The sequence below is a fragment of the Stegodyphus dumicola genome, chromosome X2 (genome assembly GCF_044657685.1).
Source record: "Stegodyphus dumicola isolate Sdum_Otavi_A_Nest chromosome X2, ASM4465768v1".
In the NCBI taxonomy this organism is placed as follows: domain Eukaryota; kingdom Metazoa; phylum Arthropoda; class Arachnida; order Araneae; family Eresidae; genus Stegodyphus; species Stegodyphus dumicola.
Window position 1 is genome coordinate 167476215 of NC_140781.1, and position 19897 is coordinate 167496111.

General features: G+C 33.6%; 1 protein-coding gene and 1 long non-coding RNA gene across 3 annotated transcripts in view; one reads left to right on the top strand and one right to left on the bottom strand.

The window, feature by feature from the left end:
* LOC118200088 (glutamate receptor ionotropic, kainate 2-like) overlaps positions 1 to 19897 on the top strand; it is a 173463-nt gene that overhangs the window by 28410 nt on the left and 125156 nt on the right. The gene's annotated exons all lie outside the window — the stretch shown is intronic.
* Positions 1 to 19897, bottom strand: part of LOC146992963 (uncharacterized) — a 64416-nt gene that overhangs the window by 6615 nt on the left and 37904 nt on the right. The window contains exon 2 of the long non-coding RNA XR_015039065.1: positions 3798 to 3938. This is a non-coding gene — a long non-coding RNA (uncharacterized LOC146992963). The remainder of the gene's footprint in view (positions 1 to 3797; positions 3939 to 19897) is intronic.

Genomic DNA, 19897 nt, shown 5'->3' on the forward strand with positions numbered 1-19897 from the left:
TAAGTAAACTAGAATAATTCGAAGTTGATTTTTTCTTCCCGTAAATCTCATGCAATAATTTTCTTTTGTGATTTACTATTTCTTTATTTATAATTTTGTTACATTTGATATGCCAAAAGAATTTTCGCACAAGTATTAAGAAATTGAAAATTATAAAATCTGGCAATCGTAAACTTTTTTTAAATACATATATTTTCTATTTTTTATTAATGCAAATAACTTCACGAGTTGGCTACCTGTCAATACGGGAACCTGGCAGTGTTTTCTAGCACACAAATTTTACAAGGTTCTGTGAATAAGATCTCCATTTTAGAAACAATTATTTTGATCAATATTTTTCACAATAATCTGTAAAGAAATGCTCGTCATATACTCTTTTAATATCAAAGACTTCTTTTTAAATTATATTTTATCTTCAATTACGTAGAAATGCAAACATTTCACTCTTCCTCTTGTGTACGGCTACTGAATTTAGTTCCCGATTTTAACTATCAAACATCTCGGTCATTTTTTGTCATTCGGATGTCAATCCTCTTGCATTTAATTTTTTAAAACGAGTAAAAACGTTTCCTGAATATAAGGACAGGAGGAACACGTAAATAGTTAATTTCCATGTTTTATATAAAATTGATTTTTTTTTAAATTTAAAATTACGAGAACGTGAATATTTAAGTCTTTTAAAACATTTTTGTAATTAGAAGTATAAGCCTAGAATCAATATTCATGAAAATAAATGCCGGGTAATGACTTTCGTGACCACAGTATATGTTACTTTAGAGGTTAAAATATTTGATTTGGAGAAAAGAGATGGTGTTATCAAGACATGCTTTTCATGCTTCTGATAAGAACGAAGTAGAGATTGTGTGTTTCAAAAGATAGTCACAGTACGCAATCTATGAAAAATATAAGAATCTTAGCGCAGGCAAAACTGGACTGAGTAGCAGCAAAACTCTTGTCAGTCTGAAGTTTTCTTTTTATGCGCTAGACTGTTAACTCTTCTTTCAACTATTATTAAATGACGCAAAATTATCAATTTGATAAACTTCATTGAACTTAAAACTGCGCCTTCGAAACCTCTATATAACTGTAGAGTCATTAGATTTTTTTTGAAAGCAGGAGAGATGAAAAATGACCAATGCCCTCGCCAGGACTCGACCACGGACCTCTCTCTCGAATATGCGCCAAGTGTGTTGACCACTACACCACGGAGGCATGCTAAGAAGGAGAGAGAAATACCTTATATACTCCCCAGGGCGACTGGGGATTAGAAGACCCGATCGCCACATCCTGGTGATGGAGAGTTATTATCCACCACCCTTTTTAGTTCGGGCGCCGCTGTAGAGACATTAGGTATTTTGAAAGCTGGAGACGTGAAAAATGAGCAATGCCCTCGCCGGGACTCGAACCACGGAACTCTCGTATAAGCGCCGAGGGTGCTGACCACTACACCACGAAGGCATGATAAGAAGGCGGGAGAAATACCTTATATAACAATTACAATAAGCAAATCTGCCGTACTTAAAATTCTTTGAATTGTGAATGCAGTTAGGCGACTTCCATATGGTAAAACTGACAGGAGATTGCACTTGGGAAAGCTGAAGCTAATTTGAACTTGCAGTGCACATTTTCAGTTTACTAGGTGTCTTTTATGGATTCACCAACTGCAGAGTAGTTAAGAAAGTTGAGTATTGTTGACTGTTCTGTGTAATGTGAATACCAGACGGTTTTCGTTAGAAAGCCCTTCAGTAAGACAAAAATCCATTTAAGCAGATAGCCGTGTTATGTTTTGCCATATTCGATTAAACAAATAAAGAAAGTGCATCTGTTAGGATACTATCGCAAAATCTCTCGGCGACTTATCTCCTGTATTCAGAGGATTCATTAAATAAAAAAATTCTGTTAGGAATCCAATTCCTTTCGATTTGTTAATATAGAACTCAGTCCATTTTCCTTTGAACAATAGGTTGTATTTCCTTAATTACCCCACAGTTTCCTGAAACAGGGGAAGTTAACAGCTTAAAATGCTCCCAAATTTAACACCGATAATTGCTAAATTAATCCTACAGAATAATGGCGGCAGAAACTTTTAATTAAACTTTAAGAAATCTTTCTTTTTCACTTTAGGTATTTTGTTTTTCATCAAAATTACTTAATTATTTTTATCTATTAGGTATTTTAAATATCTCCTCTGTTTACTGAAATTAATATAAAAAGGCTCTCGTTTTTTATCTCATTTATAATTATTCCTGAAGTCTCCAGAATTAAATAGTACTTATTAATATTATTGTGATTAAAACACAAAACACCTTGTACATAATAATTAGAATATTCTTTGTCGTTGATTTATTATCCCTTACATGCGAAAAGAAACTTATAAAAATACAACTTTTAAAAATTAATCATTTTAAATAAAAATTCGAATACTCCTGAGCAATTAGAAGCAGCTCCTGAAAACTCATTAGGGTGTGTGTGTGTGTGTGTATTTAATTATGGCAAAGCACACTAGGGCTATCTGCCTAAGGGGAGGGATGCCTTTCGTGGAGGACTTTCTAAGGGAAACTGGCTCGTATACACGTTACACATGGGGAAAACCACGAAAACACCCATGCAGCCAGCCCGTTCGCGGGATTCGAACCTCGGACCGAACTACCAGTGTTCAGCGACTTTACCGCTCGGCCGCTGGTGGGCTAAACTCATTAGGGAAAAACGTTTCTGAAGTATTCCATGTGCGTTTCTTCATATTTGGTTCTCATAGATTAATCATGACTTTCAGGTATATGAGATGTAGCTGACAGGAATGTTAAATATGCATCTTGAGAATTTTCCACAAGTGGGTAGTAAATGGATTTTTAAGTCTTTTGTATAACTTTTAGCTGTTGTTACATTAAATATAAATGAGACGAGATAGTAACTGTAATGACCAAGAAAAATATTCTGCTATTTTATTCTCTGTAAGAGAAGTGGATAAAAAATAAAACGCAGAATGTTTTAGGGTTTTCAAAAATTAGTTACTAGAGCTAAAATTCTTCACTGATCTCTATATTTTAGATTCTATCCTTAATGAACTAAAAATCCTAGAAATTGAAGGAAATTCTTAGGTTACATAATTCTATTTGAAAAACACACATTAAGATCGCAAGAAAATTTACATGCATAAATCTGTAAATAAGAGTAAGCTTCTTTCATCGCTTAAGATATGGATTTAAATATGAAAAGATAAACCAATAAATGTAAGAAGTATTGCAGATTTCAACCGTATCAGATTTACATCGAGTCTTCCGTAGTAAAATTAAATTAATAGTAATAGCTAGTTAATATGTAGAGTTCTTAGGTTTATTTTGAAGCAGGAGACGTTAAAAATGTGCAGTGTCCTCGCGGGGACTCGAACGTGGACCTCTTGAACACGCGCCGAGTGCACCACGAAGGCATGCCGGAAGGAGAAAGAAAATTCCTTATATACTCTCCTTTTTAAAGGGCGACTGGGGATTGAAAGGATCCAATCGCCAAACCCTGGTGGTACCAAATTATTGACCAGAACCTTTTAGTTCGGGGCCACTGTACGTTTGGTTTGGTTTACTTAATTATAGCAAAGCACACTGGGGCTATCTGTTTAAGGGGAGGGATGCTTTCATGGAGGATTTTCTAAGGGAAATTGGCTAGTATGCACGTTACATATGGGCAAAACCACGAAAAGTTGGTTTAAAAAAACGGCAAAGTAGTAAGTAAACGGCTGATGCAGCCAGCCCATTCGAAGTATTCGAACCTCGGAACGAACTACCAATTTTCAGCTACTTTACCGTTCGGCCGCTGCTGGATGGAGGCCACTCTAGAGTCATTAGGTTTATTTTGAAGCAGGAGACGTGAAAAATGTGCAATTCCATCCCCGGGACTCGGACCTGGAGCTCTCGAGTGTGCTACCGTTACACCAGGAAGGCATGCTGGAAAGAGGGAAAAAATACCTTATAAATAGTTAAATAAATTTGAAAATTTAGGCTTATGAAATTACATAAATTTCACGTTTATACTTTAGCAAAGGGCGTTTCATATACGAAATAACAAAGAGTTTTAAATTACTTACATAGATAAATTGAACTCTCTGCAAAAGTTTCAAGGCTTGCAACTAGTCAACGTTCTTTTTAATAGTGTGTTTTAAAGATGACTGTAAAAATCTTAATTTCTTTGAGATCTAAGTTTAGATATTCAACTCTGATATTTCTTGAAGTATGTTATTGATGAAGGTGAAATTTTTAATAGATTTTTAGTCGGTTTTGCTGCAGCAATCAATAAATATGGAAATAATATTTTTCGAGATATGGGTATTTCCCATTTTCCATAAATTCACTTATGATACATTATAACTTCGAACCGAAAGAAATTGCTTGTTATCAAACCTGATACCTATTCTTAAGAAGTTAACTCTAATAGTTGGCTACTATAGAGCATCCCCTCGATTAATACTTACTTTAAAACACATAAGTCCCACCAGTGTTTGAGTAATTAAAGTCGCTGAATACTGGTAGCTCGATCTAGCTCAAAGCCAGATGAACGGGTTAGCTGTATGGATGGATTTTGTGGCTTTTATCATATGTATTGTGAATACCAGTCACTTTTCCTTATAAAGTCCTTTATGAAGGCATCCCTCGCCTTAGGCATACAACCCTCGTGTAGTTATCATATTTGAATAACTAAAGTACAATCTGAAATCTCAAAAAAATTTAACACGGAACTTCATTGCCCACAACTTGAGATAATAGAATTAAAAAGTAGTAACAAAATAAATAAAGTGATTTCTTGTCGACTGTCAGCTACACCAACTAGCTGTTAAGTTATTGAAGGGATTACGATTACCGAAACTTATGCAGAGTTACAACCTTGTTGTGGACGAAAAATCCAACTAGCTTTTTAACACTTAACCAACCTCTAGGCTAACGTCGGACGTGCTAACATTCTGCTTCGTAGAAGGCTCTTCACAGTAAGCGACAGTACAATGGGAAAGTTCTATTGCGTTTTCTGTTAAGATTACTTTTAGTTTTAATCTATTGTGGTACGGTTTACATAAATTACTGGTTTGAGCCAGTAACTTGACGAAGCATGCAGTAAAGGGAAGACATCAACATAAAGATAACTGTCAATAAATCTTAAACCAGAAATGTTGCAACTTTATTATCACATCAGGTCTTAGGATCTACGTTCGCTAAATTAAAGCCTACGGAAAGCTTTGATTGCTTGGAAACAACTCCATGATAAAAGAACTGAGCTGTCAAACCCATTAGCCACTGTAGACGAATTACCAACAAACTTTGTCATTTCCTGAACAATTTCATTGCTTGCAGATGTTCACAAAAGTTTTTTTTTTTTTTTTTCATTCAGTGTGGTTATTTGATAACGTCACTTCATAAGGATCAAAATATGCGTGGTGTTTAAGGACTTAATATACGGACATGGAAAAAATGTTTCAGGATATAGTATTTGGTAGCATCAGTGGATAATATGATCCGAGATTTATCTCGGATATCGGGACATGCGGATAATACCGGACGCTGTGGAAAATGGACAGTTCTATATCTCATGTTCTACTGAGCCGATTGACGAAATTCCACTTGCGTTTTTCATGTTTCGAAAGCGCAACTTAGGATATGTATTAGATTTATATTAATTACTCTTTCAAAGTTTTCGTCTCTTGTTCTTCCGAGGATGCATCCATTCTAAACACTTTTTAACATCCGTTTCTCAAATACACTTAAAAAATAAAGGCACATAAAAATATCCATGGCCAACCAGCATATTTATGTCTGGGTAAGAACTCTACTACTTTAGTTATCATTCCTAGGGAAAAAAAAAAACTGTCTCCAATTCTCTTCCGACATCTTGTTTTTGTCAAGTCGTTACCATGAAGAGTAAAGAAAACACTTTTTTATGACAATAGTAAAAAATAATAGATATTGTTTGCCTGTCACAAGACCTAGTATCGTCGGTATGTGTAACTGGAGGCGGTTAGTAATAATAACATGCCCATTACATTTCAAGTAGGGGTGAGTAAGATGAAAGTTGTTTAACAGTTATTTTGTTTTTGACGAATGTGAGGCTCGGAAAGGACAAAGCGATGTTACCAAGCATATTTTATTTATAGCAAAACTTGAAAAATGTGTATGGCCAAACCATCATTAAATACTCTAAGGTTGCAAATTTAAAAGCATTTCTCCAAGATATTCCTACGAAATTCGCGTTAGGGCTCGTTTCTATAACAAAAGATAGTTGCAGACTCTCTGTCGGAAAGTGTTCTTGAGATGAAGAGGCAGTGAAGTATTTTTTAAACCAACTTTGCCGTTTTACCCTAATTTTCGAATCATTTCAAATCGTATTGAATAATTTTATTTGACAATTAAAATTAAAATACTACCGTTAAACACTTCGGCGTAAAATTACCACAATTATATAATTCACTTTTAACTTAATTGGAGATTTAATTTTCAGTATTTCTCATTTAATGCCATAAATATCATTGATGCATTTTTAGGGGTTTAATATTATTAATTTAGAGGCTTAATAAAATTAATTTTGAGGCTTAATATTATTATCACAGTACTAAAAATGCAAAATGATATTTTACAATTATTATCAATGTTTGTAATTAGAGAATTTTATTTGATCAGTAAATGTCAGTTATCATCGGCACTATCGGTGCAAATTCTTTTTATAAGTGGCAATAATTCTTGATTATTTTCATACAAAGTTAAATTTCTCTCAAATTATCTAAAATGTAATTCTAGGTGCCGAGCCAATGCAATAAATCTAAAACGTTATTGAACTACAGCTGTATATAATCAACGTATGAAGATATTTTATAGAAAATCAATGAAAAATATCATTTATATACACATCAGACGAAGATTCCAAAGAGAGATATTATGCTAGAAATTCATCAATCTCGTCTTATCTTTATTTTCCAGTTATGAGAAAGAACTTCATTTTTACAACAAATAGATATTATCTTTAAAGTAAGAAAATGGAAAATGTTACTGGCTTGGGTAACTTATTTAACCGTATCTCAGGTGAAAGGAAATAAAATACCCACAGTCCTCAATTAGATTAGATGGAATTCATTTTTGATGCACTGCTTTTCAAATCTGATAATGTTCTTTATGCTCCTTCGGCTTAAATAATGAAAAGATTTTAAATGTTTTATTTAATCGGTTATAATGTAACAATGAAATAATATAATAATAATAATAAATAAGCAAATCTTTGAAAATAAAAGATAATTAATCAAGAGAAAACTTTATTGAAAATTAATCACTTAATTAAATAGGATAATATTAAATCTTCGCAACTATTTTGTTATCAAGCAAACAACTGTCAGCTTGCAAAGAATTGCCTCTAAAGGCTCGACCTGAAGACAAATATTCTGAGTAATAATCTGTTAAATTATTTTATTTTTAAATTTCTTCGTGAATAAACAAACCGATATCGTACTAATAGGAAGAAATATGCATTTGTTTCCTTTTAAGTTGAGGGAAAGACCTCATTTATTTTACTGAAGCTACTAATTTAATTCCTTTTTTCTAAAGAATTTTATTTCAACTGGGTATAAGACTCTAAACTCTGTCACTGGGGGGTAACTAAATCGACTTCTAATGGAGAAAAAAGTTAGGGAAGTCATGATATCATAAAACTACATTCAATTTCTTCTTAGATCGTAAAAGGAAAAAAAAACGCATTTCTACTGAATTCATAACTTTGCCATCAGCCTAACACATTTCTACTAATTTTACATTCTGTTTGATGAATTTTTTAAACAAGTTCCGACAGATGTCACACACTTTTCGTAATGCTAGTAATGTACACTTTTTAAACTATTAATTTACTTTGAAGCTTTTACTGTAAGAGCAGAAGTGCAGATGTTTTGTGCATTAAATAATTCAGCACGTTATATGATATTTTAGACGTAAATGCTCAAAATGCTGTTCATTTAATTGTGCTGCATCAGTAAGAAAAGAAAATAATTTTTATTCGACCTTATTTATGTTGGTAAAAGTTCAGATATCTATACATTGAACACAGAAGTAATTACAATACAATAGTACAAATTTATAAACATTAAGCTTGTTTAATTTTACTTTTATCTTTCAGCTAGAAATATTGTCACGTTTCCCTAAAAACTGTCCCTTCTATAATTTTTAAGTTGTTAAACTGATTTTTACTTTTATTTTTTCTAAGCATCGATCCTGGCGTGTTTTAGTTTCCAATTAAATTCTAGCCTGCCTAAAGCAGCTGTTTTTGCTGTTTTTTGCTCCTTATTATTCAACTTCATTACAGTTTTAAGTATTATAAAATCAACGTGACGTAAGTTATTTAGCAAAATTCAGAAAATTTGGAGTAGGAAAACAAATTCTTATTTACTTACTTCTTGAAATATTTAAAAAGCTGGGATAATAATTTTCATTTACTTATTAAACGTTTTAGTTGAATTGTAGAGTAATTAGGTTATTTTGAAGCAGGAGATGGAGAAAAATGAGCAATGCCCTCACCGGAACTCGAACCTGGACCTCTGGAATATGCGTCGAGTGTGTTACCGTTACACCACGAACGCATCTAAAAAGGAGAGAAAAAATACCTTACATACTCCCCTTTTTTTAAAAGGTGCCACTGTAGAGTCATGTGAAATATTTTTAAATCAGAAAATGAAAGAAATGTACAGTGTCCTCGCCGGGACTCGAACCTGGACCTCTCGAATACGCGCTGAGGGTGCTACCTTTACACCCCGAACGCATGTAGAAAGGAGGGAGAAAATAACATATAAAAGAAACTTTCGAATCTCTTCCACGACAACAGTCCACAAATGATTTAGCCCAAACTACATCAAAGGACTCGTTGTAAATCCTTGTTTTTTTATTTGAAACATTTCTTTAAACTAGTAATGATGCCTTAGCATTAAAATTCACTCTGAAGTTGGAGGAAAATCTCTTTTTTATAAGATTGCATGGTTCATCACAACAACAAACGTCTGTAATAAGTTATTTTAGCTTAACTCCTCTTACTGACTTAATAATATCATCTTTAACTCTATCAGGTTTTCGCATCTAATAATATATTATCACAGAAAAGGAAATTAATTTGTAATTTAAATTATTAAATTCATAGTTAATGTTTAAAAGAATGTCTATACTAAACAAAGAATTCAATTGTTCTAATATTGTAATCATACGTGACGAGACAGTAACTGATAGCCTGTTACTGAATAATTTATTATGCACAACCCAAGTCTGTCTGCAAGCATTGTTACATATTGACAAAATTTGACATAGGTATCTGTTTAGAGAAGGTTAATATATCCATGCATATAAATACATAAATACTGAACAACTAGCGATATATAATTTTTGTGCATTTTGTACAGTTAAGCATCAGCGTAAATGAAAATCATAATATGCCCTTTCATAAAATATGTTGTTACATATGGCTTTATTGGAAAGATTAATCGAAACATACAAAACAGCTCAAGTATCACACAAGAACAATGATATGTGATAAAAAAAAGAACATTTAAAGTAAGAATCAGAATAAATGAACATGGAAACAAAAGTAAAAATTAAAAAATTTAAACAACAAGGAAAGGAACATAAGAGATGTAGTCTTTACAAGAAGTTCATGAAAATTTCTGTTATTCCGGTATAGTTTACTTATCTCACCACGTTTCTGAGACTCTTTGTCTAGTTCTGGACATATAAGAAGATGCTCTGTATTCATGATGCCCGAATTGCAAATTGGGCATACAATAGTTGGAAGGATGCCAATTTATTTAGATGATGTGCCATGTAATCTTGGCCTGTTTTCAGTCTGAAGTTTGCAATAGCCTTTTTACGGGGTTTTTGACAAAACACTTTCCATATGTCTTGAATGTTAGCCCAGGATTTTGCCTGTTGATTTTGCTGCCTGGTCAGATTTATGAGTATCCATTAATTTTCCAAAAATATGCCTTTTAAGTGAGACTGGAGGAAGTGGTTTGCTGTCTTGTGGCTCAAGTGTTCCTCTCTTGGCTAGTGAGTCTGCCTTTTCGTTAACGTCGATACCTACATGTGAAGGGATCCATTGAAAAACTATACTTTTTGTTGTGTTTATAAAGAACGTTGAAAGTTTGTCTTATTTCTAATATAATCTGGGTATCTGTGTCATAATTTATAACTACAGCCTGGATGGCTGCTTTGGATTCGATTAGAACAACTTCTTCAGATAAATAATTGATCTTTATCTTGAGGTTTTCCAGAGCCAGCTTTAATAAAATATGTAATAAAATTATCAATAAGCGCTCTACTTTGGATTCTATATTTTTTGTATCTGGATGCAGTCTATACGAATGATTAAACTAACTGCAGAATGGGAGCAAAATTCGTATTTTCACTTCAGTTTAAGATTTATAAAAACGGTATATACGGGACCTTAAATAGGTATAAATTTAGAACTTAATATACTGATATTTAAAGTTGTGTTTAATGTATCTATGCATTTTAATGATCTTAATTAATGAACTCCACGGCTACGATGCTTTTGATTATCTTAGTGTGATTTATTCAACTATGGGAGAGCTTTCATTTTTTAGAGGTTACTAAGATTGGACATAAAATAATTATTGTATTAAAACAAACATTTTATGCAATAATTTGTACACTTTAATTTGTACTTGTAATAGAAATATATATTCATTAAATTACTGTGTCTGTTTTTTAAATTTTTTAAATTGTATTTTCATATATACTAATATCTCTGTTTATAAGTAATCTCAGATTAAAATGTTTTAAGATGTTGCAAAGCAATGCTGCTAAATAAGTTTTTCTGCTTATTGTACTCACTTATGAGACAATTAAGTTTCTTTCTGTTGTAACTTCTTTATTTCCTATCTCAAGTTTTCATATTTAACATGACTTGAATACTTAAGGCATCTACATTTTCTTTAGTCTGGCGAATCGAGTTCTAGCTCATCACTTTGGCTTTTACTGCCATTTTGATAAGATATGAAATTCTATTACCAAAATTTTCTTTCTCTGAATTTGAAAAACTGCTTTGACCAAGTAATATTCATAGGTGAGTAAGAAAAGTATTTTTGAAGGAATTGGTCTTATTGTGACCATTGTTTACTCATTCCATTTTGCTTCAATAAAATGACACGATTAAATAAGATGACAGTATCAGACTTAAATAATTACCCTTGCTCTAACTAAATGTCCTTAAAGCATTGTTGATTTAATATATAAATATTTTAGACTGAAGCTAAATCACTTACAGACGAGGCAAACTGTCTTCACTCTATATTACTCGCGGAGGTTTCAACAGCGGCAGGTATATTTCAGCATTCTGTACCAGATAATGATGAATGAGTTATAACTTAGTGCAGCTTACATGACAAATGAAAACGATATAACTATTGATCACAAGCATAGCGAGGCAGGGAATTTCTGTATATACAAACAGGTGAGAAATCTGCATTTGCAAAGCTTCATTTCGGAATTCCTCGAACAATAATGGAACTTTTTTTATCGTTAAAATAGAATATTTTAACATGAAATTATGCATATTTTAGATATGTGAGACTGCATTTTTCTGTTATCACTTGCTTATTTAGCTGCAAATGGCCAGTACGCGAGGGCTGTTTTTAGTCTACCGAATTTGAGCTATTCGATCCTTTAAACATCTTCAATACATTCATATTAATGTATTTAATGTGATTATATAAAAGATGGAAAGGTAATATTTAATATAAAGAATCTTTAATATTAGATACCTAATAATAGTAGTTTAAAAATTTCATTTTCTGCAAACAACGTGCAATCACTCGGGAATTCTGGATGCATTTCTGTTAACAATCCTATCATATACTGATGCATATATCATCTTCATGCAGTTCACAGTATCATATGATACTATGACATATGATCTTAATGCAGTTCACAGTATTCAGCAATTCACAAGAAAAATTAGTTCTTATATAAGGTATTTCTCCTGCCTTCTTGGCATGCCTTCATGGTGTGGTGGTCTACACACTTAGCGCGTAATTGAGAGGTCTGCGGTTCGATTCCCGGCGAAGGTGTTGCTAATTTTTCATTTTACCTTCTCACAAAAAATACGTAATGTCTCTACACTTCTACATATTGCACCCCAAATTCAAATTTAGCAAATGCGAGATTCTAAAATTTTGTCCAGATTTCTGGATTAATTAAAGATTCAAAGGATAACCTTTTCCGTAACAGTTATCTTTAATCGTGGTCCATCCTTCTCTATTAACATTTTTAATGTATTAAGGTTTTCTTTAGCTTAATGTATTTCAGTTTAATATGCTATCAATATTGACAAATTTAAAACCGAAACTTGAGCTAATACTGCATGAGAATTAAACTTCTTACTTGTACAGTCTTTGGTTTATTGAGCACCTTTTGCCTAAGTCACTCCTAAGGAATGCCTCCGTGGAGGACTTTTCAATGAAAACTGACTCTAATTTACCTTACATACAGAGAAATACACGAAACACCCATAGAGAGTCCTTTTGCTAGATCTCAATTCTTTTGCTGAGAGAGAGATAGAGCTAGTCGTTTTGCTGAGATCTCAATTCTTATCGAACTAACAATCTTTAGTAAACCTATCCACTCGGGCTTTTTGACCATTTGGGGAGTTACGCGATGTCAGTACGACTCACTTTTTTTAATAAAATGGTTTTCTACAAAACCATTCTGATAAAACAGTTAGTCCTTGCATACTTTGTAGAGCTTTCCGAAGATGGAAACATGAAAAATCATCGATGCCTGGCCGGGAATCGAACCCGGGATATTCCGATTACTAGCAATGACGACATTACGGTATATAGTGGTGTAGATGAAAGTTCTTTAACAATCGCCCTTTGGAATATTCTCTTCCAAAGGACGATTGTTGAGGAACTAAAATCAGTCGCCAAATCCAGGTGATGACGAATTATAATCCAGCTCCTTTTTTCACAGTCGGACGCTACTTATAGACGCTATCAGACTTTTAGAAGCAGGAAACACGGAAAATCAGCGATGTCCTGGCCGAGATTCGAACTGCAGATCTTCCCACTGCTAGCAAGAAACGTTACCATTTACACCCTGGAAGCACGCATTGGGGAAGGAAAAAACTGACAGTTTGAGGTGTTGAATAAAGCAAAGAAAATTTCTCCATAATCAGTTAATAAAACTTTCATGATCTGATGTCATTATACACATTTCTTGCAATTCTTTTACATTATTCCCCATTTCTTCAACAACACTGTTTTAATATTTTTTCCCGTGACTATAGCAGGTAGAAATGCTAACTTTCTATTCTTTCTATTTTCTCCTTGCTAATTAAGTTACATAAAGTTCTTCACATCCTGTCAGAATATTTTAATGTGCGAAAAACATATCATAACAAGTTCTTTTATTTCATTTTTTTTCGAGTATAAGTTCTTCTTTAAAAGCTTTCTTGCAGCAATTATTTACTAAATCAAAGAAAGTATTTCTTATTTCGTTCTGATTATCTTTCATTCCGTGTACTACAAACTAACTGGTTTTTGAGCCGTTCTTGGCAAGATCCCATATATATGCTTTAACTTCTTTTTTTTGAGTTTTATTATTATGTCTAAAAGCATTTCACACTTTAGCTTCTATATCAAAAACACTCACTGTCTTAAATCTTATCCGAATTTTAATATTCATCTAAAATAACTTCTTATCTGCTTTTTAAGATTATGCCTAAAAACATGTGAAATTTATTTATATCAAGGGAACGTGAAATTTACTTATAAGTTTTCATCACATTCAGCAAATCTTTAAAGAGTCACTAAGAAGTGTGTTTCAGTACTATGTAAGTACTTAGAAACCAGGTCATTAATATCATTAAAATTATGGTATTTGAAATTAGTCTCGCAACTATTCCAAAATTCTTATATTTTGTTTTGCATTAATTTCATTTTATCTTCTTTCTTAAACATGATTGTGTTGAAATCATCGTGTTGCCTTTTATTAATACTTTTACTAACAGCAGAACATCTCTTTAGGATATTGATCAAATAGTTGTCCTGACTGTGTCTCCTTATTGTACTTTCCAGTTGACATGATCATGTAGTCAAATTTAATTTACCGTTTGATAATGTAACTTTATTATACTTCTGATGAACTTCTGTTATCTTTTTACATATGAAGGAAATGCAGAAAAAATATTTGCAAACGCAGTAATCCTTTTCGCTTAAAGTGTTTCTTTTTTCTATAATTATTTCACTTTAAATTGCGTTAATTCACCGCATTTTTCTTGATTCAGAAACAGTAGAATATATTTTCTTTTTAGATGTAGGAAATTATTACCTTTTTCGAGTAAAAGCGCTGTATTTTAATTAACGAAACATTAAGGCTTTTCGTAATAAGTAAATTTCCTTACTCGCCTGAAAATTCCACTTTTATTGAGAATTTCAGTAGCTTTTATGGTTATTGCGCTTTCTAGTTCAGTGGTTAATAGAAAGGTAGTAATAATATAAAAGATTTCGTTCGGGTTGGTTTATATAAATAAATATAAAGTATATTATATCGGAAACCACAAATCCCAAGTTCTGACATTTAACCGAATTCTTTTTTTCCTTTCGCTTGCATATTATCATGATGTCTTGAGTTAAATCTTTAGTTTCTACCAAGCTATATGACCAAAGCCAATGAAATCCACGTTCTAACAAAATGGTCAAAGTTTGAGAGATTGATATTCATAACATCTGGAGACTGAAATTCAAATTAAGATTACTCATAATTAGCCGTTCTGTGGATTTAAATAAATCGGTTCTGAACAAAACTAGTAAATGCAAGGACCTACATGCAGGATTTAGAAGACTTTTGCCCTAAACTGTTAAAACATTATGTGCATACAAATTTCACAAAACAGGATAAATATTAGCGTCAGTTGGGTTTTACCTACCTATTTCTGAAGTTATTGAGCATGAGCCTCAGTGACGTCAATTCTCACGCCCAGCTTTAGCTAAAAGTTTGATGAGTCTAATGGAGTACTCAGCTACTGATGCGATTCATTAGTGGCCCAGTACTTCAAACCACTGAAAGCTATTTATTTGACCTGACTCCGAACACAAGGGGGCCCACCAGCGGCCGAGCGGTAAAGTCGCTGAAGACTGGTAGTTTGGTCCCAGGTTCGAATCCCGCGAACGGGCCGGCTGCATGGGCGTTTTCGTGTCCCTCCCCATGTGTAACGTGTATACGAGCCAGTTTCCCTTAGAAAGTCCTCCACGAAAGCATCTCTGCCCTTAGGCAGATAGCCCTCGAGGCTTTGCCATAATCACACACACACACACACCGAACCCAAGGGGAATGCGCTGACTGCACGTATTTATTTTCGTGGTTTTCCCCATGGGTAGTATGAATACGAGCTAGTTTTACTTTGAAAATTTTCCACTAAGTCATCTGTGACCTTGTGGACTTTGTCATATCCAACTTGCTTAGCCTAATATGGTAGACATAAGACGCAATGGTAGTTACTAATTCAGATTTTCTTGAGTAGAACTCTTGAAAGCACTAACATTCATAGTTTTGAAATGGCTGCTCTAAGTTAGTTTAATGAAAATCATCAAAATACCTGAAATTTCTGTTAAAGTGAATGTGAAGAATTTTTTTTCTTTGATATTTAGCATCGAATGATTAGTTGGTTTATTAAATATGGCAAAGTGCGGAATGGCTTTCTTTCTTAGAAGGAATACATTTAAAGATGGCTTTTTAAAGAAAACTGATTCTGTTCACGTTTCATTTGGAGTAAATAATAGTATAAAGCTCGTTTAGCTTTATACAATTCGTTCATTCTCAAGAAATGTAGTCCAGGACAAACTGTCGATTTTCCGGATTGTCAGATACTTGAATCCTGGTTGATCGATCATCGAATAATCTTTAGTCTTAAAGTATTAAGATACCTTCTAAAATTTATAGCATTTCTCTAGATAAAAATTTTTCCTTTTGTCTATAAAGCGTCAAAAGCCCCACTCATAAATGTCATTCACTCTGCTTTCTTCATTTCATCACATGCTGTTTTCATTTTTGCTTTGCATAATTGGCAATGAAATATGATGAGAGCTTATATAGCTATTTTACAACAAAAGGCAAGAATTAAATTTATTGGACAGTGGGGTGTTTTTTCTTATTTTTATTTTTTGGGGGGAAAGCACTTCATTTCGTTTTTGTTATGCAAAAACTTGCTTGGAATTTTATTTCCATTTTTTGCAGTTATTGATCGAAGCAAATGATGTTTTCTCTTGTTTGGTAATGTTTGCCCACGGATTTTAATATTCAGCTTACATCAAGCTGTATTTCCTGATTTTATCTCTAATAATAAAAAAGCGAATGACCCTCGAAAAAATAAATCAATAATTTCTTATCCAATAAATTGCGTTTCAACGTTCGCGTTTTGATCTTCATGGGTACTATTCAGAGAAAAAATGGTTTATGAGTTTTAATTACATAAAAACTGTCCCACATACTTCTTTATGTTTTCCTGTAATTTAACTAGCAGTGAAAAAAATTAATTTGAGATATTTTCTCTGTCATTTTGGGGCAGAAAAAAAGGTAGTCCTTTAAAATAATGCAGAAATTTTTAAGTAACCCACAGCACTTACGCACTTAAAGGATCTCACTGTGTATAAAAAATACCATAAATTTCCAAGAAAACTTAAATGAATTTATTTTTTTATTTAATGCTCCTCTCGGTAATGGTTTTCTTGATGGCGTCATGCATTAACTTTCTGTCTGAACTGTTGTAAAATATAAGCACCATAAGCTCATTGATCACGAAAAGTATGCATTTAGATTCGATGCTAAAAAAAGTTTATATTATCTTTTTTGATGCTAACAAAAATCTTACAAATGAATCTAACAGTTAAGATAACATGAATGCTTTCTTTTTCAAACTTCAACAAATAGCTCTGAAGATGAGTTTCTGTTATTAGTTTACATTCAACCGGAAACAACAATTTTATTCATTGAAAATTCTTCATAACCCACTTAATCAATTAATTTATCAAATACATGATATTTAATTTTTTTTGGATGTTCGACTGAATACTTCTAGTGCTTAGTATCCCAAATGGTTTATACTGGTGGACAATTGCTAAGGACGGGTCACATAGCGCGTAAAAATGTAAGTGTGGTTGGATGCCAAGTAAAACAAAATAAGGCCAGAATACTAGAACATAACACTGAGGATAATTTATTGTGCTCTGAAATTCAGAAGGGTTTGAAAAGTGCTCATGAGAAAAATGGTCATTCTGTGCTGAATATGTAAAAGTGAAAAAAAAATGCAATAACCGTCCGCAGGCATTCTGGTGTAAAGATGCCAATATGGGATATGGCCACCATGGAGGGCGATGCGAGATTCCACACGTTTTGTCATGCTTTACAAAACATTACACAGCAGCTGTCGGGTAATTTTTCCCATTTCCCTGTCGGTGAACGGATGAGGGTGTCCTTGTGTGTTGGAGAGCAATGTCGACCAACAAGATGTTCCCCAACCCAAGCATTTTCAATAGCATTCAAATCTGGAGAACATGCTGTTTGTACGAGGCGTTGTATATCTCTCTTCTCTAGACACTCCTGGAGAGCAACTGTTTGATGACATGTTGCGTTGTCGTCTATGAAAATAAATTGATCACTAAAATCACCACGGAGCATGCAAACATAAGGCAGCATAACATCACTAATGTATCGTTGAGCAAACATAGTCCCATCTGGGAACACATAGAGCGACGTACGGCGGTTGATCATGATCCCCGCCCTCACCATGACACTACATGTAGGATATCGGACTCTTCCCTGAATGTTTGCTAGACTATATGCAGCACCACTCTCACGCCATATCAGTTTCAGTCCACAATCAGATAAGAGACTGAACCCCCTTTCACTTCAGAATAGTACACAAGCCCAGTCGTCTTCCCTCCAATTGCGATGCTGACAACACCATTACAAACGGACTGAATGGTGACATCTAGGCAATGTAATCACATAATAGGACTGCAGGCATATAGTCTCCCTGGATGGAAACGTGGCTACAGTTTATTGGGAGATTTGCTTCCCAGTAGCAGCAAGTAACTGATTTGCGACCTCAGTAGCTGTGCTGCGCTGGTTCGTTTTTGTCGATATCACTATGTTACCTGTCTATTGCAGCGTTGTACTGCAAATACGACCTCCCCAGTGACGTTTGCTGCACATTTCATTTGTTTGAAATGATTTCCAAAGCCTTGAAACAACACCGTGGCTGACGTTGAACTCTCTAGCAACATTTGTTATTTTGCGCCCTCCTTCAATCTTGCCATCCACGTAAAATCATCTAAGTGATGTCGAGAAGTTTCCCGTTAAATTTTACTTTTGAACGACAATGGGCAATACGCGTCAAATCCTTTATTCTCTAATCACTTCATCGGGTGACGAACAACTTCGGCAATCCAAAATTTACGCACAACACGTCCATTCGCACAACACGTGTTACCGTATCCCGCACTTATATTGATTTTCAGATTTCCCTGGCTTCCATTTTGTGGTTGCTTTCGTTGCTACTGTCATCCGCCCACACCAGTCATTATAGCAAGGCCACCAGTGTATTTATATCATACGTTAACAACACGTATGTTTTGAAACAAATGATAAAGTATATGACATATTTATTTATATTACAAAATTTAAGATTATTTTAAACATCAATTGGCCTCTGTATTTTGTATTTTAAATAGAATTCCTTTTGTAATAAAAGTTCATTTCAATCTCGCGCTTAGTTTCGTCTCCACTAGTGAGCAAGTGACTCAGCAGTTGAAATAAAACTAAAAAACATACTGGGGATTATTCCAGCTCGAAATCCAGTGGCTGAACGGAATGATTAATTAGGAGTTTTATGGCCTTTGTGATGTTATAAGTAAATACAAGTTATCTTCTTTTAGAAATCCTCCCTTTAGTACCTCTGTTTAGCTGAGATAGCCGTCGAATGCTTTCTTCTAAACAATTAACCAACGTACAGGTATTTTTCATTTTTCACATATTTCTTAAAACTGCTTTCTGAAGCCTAATTTCTTATAGTGTTTAAGAACGCGAACATCTTTAAATTTAGAAAGGCAGTAACAGTTTTATGGGGCCATTTCTACTTATTACCTAATACAAGTCTAACTTTTCCCCCTCAAATGTTATTTAGAAGCTACTGCATAAGTTATCACTGATTGCTTAACTAAAAAAAACTATCTTAAATACTATAAATACTATCTAACTTACATTTATTCCGCCTCACCTCTTGCGAGGGATGAAACAAAATTTTATAAAAAATTGATAGTTGGTTAAACATTTCCATTAACAATCATTATATTTAAAAATATAAATGCTTCTTAAGCTAGGCTGAAAACTACTGGGCGCATCTAAAAGCTAGCTCAAATATTAACTTCAATTTACTGTCTTGCTATTTTAATTCCTTCTCGAGCACCGGCTTTTCTCTAAGAGACAAACGTGACAGGAGTACAACCAACGTTGATCCAAACACTCATATTACGGTTGCGAATTCTTTCCTTAACTTTTTACGAAAACCACTTAAATCTGTATAATTCTGTAGAATGAGCGAATATCCATAATGAAATGTGGCATACAGGAACGATGTAAATTAAACCTAAATTTTTTTAGTGAAAATTAACCATAATGACAACAATGCTATAATACAGTATAATAGGATATTGTTGCGTTTTTCCTTTCTTCTTCTGACACCAGTTGTTGCGTTATTTTCTTCCTTCACGTTCGTACGGGATTCGTGTGGATTTGAAGTGAATAACGACGACACTTGATGAAGTATCGAAATACACTTTATTTGCCAGTATTGTCAGGACAGCTCCAAAACAGTCGTCGAAGATTTA